Source organism: Metopolophium dirhodum, chromosome 7 (genome assembly GCF_019925205.1).
Source record: "Metopolophium dirhodum isolate CAU chromosome 7, ASM1992520v1, whole genome shotgun sequence".
NCBI lineage: Eukaryota > Metazoa > Arthropoda > Insecta > Hemiptera > Aphididae > Metopolophium > Metopolophium dirhodum.
This window is the reverse complement of record NC_083566.1, coordinates 2,659,113-2,663,333: the sequence shown is the minus strand read 5'-3', so window position 1 is coordinate 2,663,333 and position 4,221 is coordinate 2,659,113. Positions and strand designations below refer to the sequence as shown.

At 35.3% G+C, this 4,221-nt stretch overlaps 1 long non-coding RNA gene across 1 annotated transcript; it reads right to left on the bottom strand.

Moving 5' to 3' along the window:
- Positions 1 to 1,022: 1,022 nt before the first annotated feature.
- On the bottom strand, positions 1,023 to 3,750 carry LOC132949355 (uncharacterized). Its single transcript, XR_009665090.1, has 2 exons — positions 2,814 to 3,750; positions 1,023 to 1,913 (listed from the first exon to the last, which is right to left on the bottom strand). It is a non-coding gene; the product is annotated as an uncharacterized LOC132949355 (long non-coding RNA).
- Between the last annotated feature and the right edge of the window lie 471 nt (positions 3,751 to 4,221).

The window sequence follows — 4,221 nt, the reverse complement described above, 5'->3', positions numbered from 1 at the left end:
CCTCTTCCCATCGGTGACCTGCGAGAGCTGCTGCACTGTTGCGGGGATGCCGTTCTTACAAATGACGAATGTTGACGTTATTATACTTATACTATAATTACGTACATAAAATATGTAATACATGACGTGTTGAATGTTATTATCATGTCATACAATACCTGACGCCTACCGGTTGATACGAGCAGCATGCACGATTAACAAAGTAGCAACAGAATAATTCTGTTATTCTGTGGTATAGGCATAATACCTCCTCCGATTTCGTATTTCGATTAATAATGTGTCTATTGCGTCGTGTAAATAGGTTACAAATTACAATGTAACATATGGTACACAAACGCGACGTCTTAATATAAAAAAAATCCTATAAGCGTTCAAAAGATCCGCAGAGGAAAATATTCACGCATACATGTGTATTGTGTTTATTATACATATATTATTATCCGGAACACAATGTCCCGCCAGCGATGTGTAGAATACTATAATAACAAGCTATTTTGATAAACCTAATATTATTTTGATGCGTTTTACTATGTGCAGTCAACGTAAATTATTGTGAGCAGATTAAATAACAATTAATAAGCGTATTTGCAGTACTTGGATACATATTGCATATAATATTGTATTGTTTACGAACCGAGACCATTTTCTAAACTTAAGTGTATAGCTATACGAAGTGTAAAAAAAAATACCAGTATTATGCGTTTATCGGTGTATAAATGGCTATAAGAACACTGGAATACTTACTGCAGCTATTGAGCCACCTACTTGCGGTCCCCCTGCAAGTTGTTAAACTCAATTGTACACACACTATGTCTTAAGCTTAATTATTTCGATGATAACACAATATTTTATACTATAGAAAACCGTGTAATGTTTTTATTATACGTTTTCGTCGGTTATTCCGTTATAGGCGTTCTCGAAACGCAACACAACGTTCACTTGCGGACGTATTGGAATTGTATCGACCAAGGTGTAAGTCGTAATAATAATATTATGATGAATAATAATGGTTGTACACAAAATAATTTTTCAAACACTTTTATTTCATGTTTTTATGTACAAAAATAAATAAATACGGAGAAGATTAATATTATAAAAATAGAAAAAACATTGTTCCTGAGACTATACATTATTAGAATAATTGGAAAACAAACACTTTATTTTATAGAAGTCCAGAGTTAAGTCAGTCTTTTAAGCCTACGTATTAATACACGTGATTTTTTTTTTTTTTTTTTGTTACAAAGTGTTCTAATGTTTGTTGTTAATCATTTTGATGAATACAATATAAGTTCAATTCCATTATAAAAAAAAAAAATAATAATAATAGCTAGTATAATAATAAAAATAATAATAATTATCGTTCAAAAATAACATAAGACTGAAATTAATTTATTGTTAATTTTTAAATAGTTAACAATAAACAACATTACTTTAATTAAAATCCAATGTGATTTAAGAAAGAAAAATATTTTTCAAGCTTGGAACGTATTTATAATAATAATAAAAATAAATAAATAAATACACAAACCCTATTCCACGGGGACTATGATCAGCTAACTAATACAGATGTCCATATTCCCAATGAAACTACATGTGAACCCAGATGATAATAATAAAAAAAAAAGCGAGGAGGAAACGAAAATCTTAAAAACAGACAAATTTAACAATAAAACTATTTTGAGATTTTAAATAGTCAAAAAATAATAATAATAATAATATTCTGTTGTGAATATCATCATCCATCGTCCTCCTCGAGTCTTATATGAGGAAATTGAACAGAACTTATTGTCTTCATACAAAATCTTGACTCCAACGAACTGTTGTTTGAGGCCAATACAGATGCCTAATTGTGCCGTGGTAGAAGGTGCTGACTTTTGGGGCCATCATCTTGGAATTCGTGTTTTTTCGTAAACCTGTAACCAAAAATGAAAAGATATTCATTAGTTATTTTGTTACAAAAATACGTCTTGTAAATAGGTAAAACGGTCGATTTGTGCCGTGTGCACGACTATTTTGTTACTATAAAATATTATTAGTATCACACTACTCTATTTTTAAATTTGATCGTTCAAGCTTTGTCGAAATTATTATTAATATCACGTATTCTACTCGTACCTATTATTTCGTATTTGTAAATATTATTACGATTAACCGCAGAAACGCAGATTTGTTTGTTTTTATAATAATCAGTAGGTATTCAAATTACTTATTCGTTTTCAATTCACTTTGCAATTCATCTCGAAAAGATAAACATATTTTTTTTCGGTGGACTCGCCTACGCTGGCCGATTATTTGTCGGCCCACAGACTTCCTGCAAGAATATATCTAAAACACACCTTTCAGGTCCCCACGGTTCAGAGTAAATTACGGAACGTGAGATTTTTTTTTTTTATCATTCAATTGCGATTTTCCAGGTTAAAGAACCCTACGGCTGCTGCTTTCCGGTGCGAGAATATTAACCTACTCCAGGAACCTGTGGTCAGGCCCGTGACCTTCGGGATATCCTCGGCGTGAAACGTGTTTGATACTATCGCCTACCATTTAAGTACATTTTTTATTAATTTAAATTTTAAAACTTTGGATAAAGTAAAAAAGTTGTCAAATAATAAAAATAATAATTTTACGTTTTCGTGTATGTGTAGATAATATATTTTGGTTTACGAACTTATTTTAAATCACTTGAGAAAAAAATAAATAATTTACGAAAAACGCGTTTTAGAACCAACGAGCTCATTGCTCGTATATAATAACAATAATTAAAAATAATTGTGTACACCGTCGGAGGTATGGTAATAATGATAAATAACGCTTACCTGATTTAAACATAATGTTGAATTGTGTGTGTGTGTTGGTTGTTTGATGCATCTACGCTGGTTAGTAGAGGCCAGTTGGGTCGAGTTTCGGTCCTCCTCCGCACATGATGATTATTTTTGTCGTGGATTCGGTTCGATATACGAAGAAAGTCGAGATTGAATTTTTGGAAAAATTCGCGGTTGGTTTATATGGGCTTTGCGCAAAATCGTTGGGGCGATTTGACGGATCGGTTGAGGTGTAGTCGTCGAGTGTACACTCAGTACAGTCCAGTCGGATCCAAACCCATCGTTGCTGCGGCGGTGTAGAAAATTTTCAAAAATTTTCAAAAAAAATTAAAAAATTTTTTTTTATAAAAACGTCAAACACTTCGGCGGCGGCGATATCTTTCGGAAATATCGGATTATACGCGAGCTGCTGTAGAGTGGCCGGGTATAAATTGATAATAGAAAAAAGCAAAGAGCCGCTGAAGTGTCGTCGGACGAAAAGCCGGTCGGATACTGAATGCTGTTGAGCGCGTGCACCCCGTATTTATAATGGCCCGGTTTAAAAGCCCGGGAAAAAATACACACACACACACACACACGAGAGCGCGGACTGAAGAGTGCACCGACGACGGAAGATGATAATATAATAATGATAATGTTTAGGTGTATGTATATATATATATGTGTGTATCGATGTTTATAATAATAATAATAATAACTGCTGCAGGGACGACACTGATCGCGGCCGGTCAAGGAACTAAAAAAGGAGAAGATATGAGAGAGAGACGAAAAACCGAACACGACCGATGACTCGAGCCGCCGCCGTGTGTGTGCTTTTCGTCGGTGCGTCTGCCGCGATTTTAAAAGAAGGTGTATCTGTCGACTGATACACTCTCTCACACACACGCATACACACACGCACACACACATACACACACGCACACACACGCGCGCGCGCACACGCATACACACACACTTGCGCGAGCGCGGCGGCGCTCCCACAGGGCTTTTTACCGGCACGCATGCGCAATGACCAGATTTCCTCCCCCCCTAACCATCAGAACTACGGACGGACCGCCCGACCGCCCGCCCGCCAGCGTATACAGGGTGTTCCGCGTGTAAATGTGACAAGAGCTGCTTGCCGTGTTACAATAATATCATTATATAATCATCAAACGTCGAAAATGGACATTTTTTAATATTTCGAAAACCAATTCAGTTTTAGATGGGTATTACAGTATAATAATGTCACATGGAATCTTATTCTCCGTCTACCTAAATAATAATATGATGTTATACTGTTTGAAATCGGTTTTGTTCGTCCCCCGAATCGTGTTTTGTGCATGTTAAATACGAATTACGATACGATAGTGAATTCGCGTCCATATTTCATTGTATGCAAATTTCGAAATCTCATGTTTGT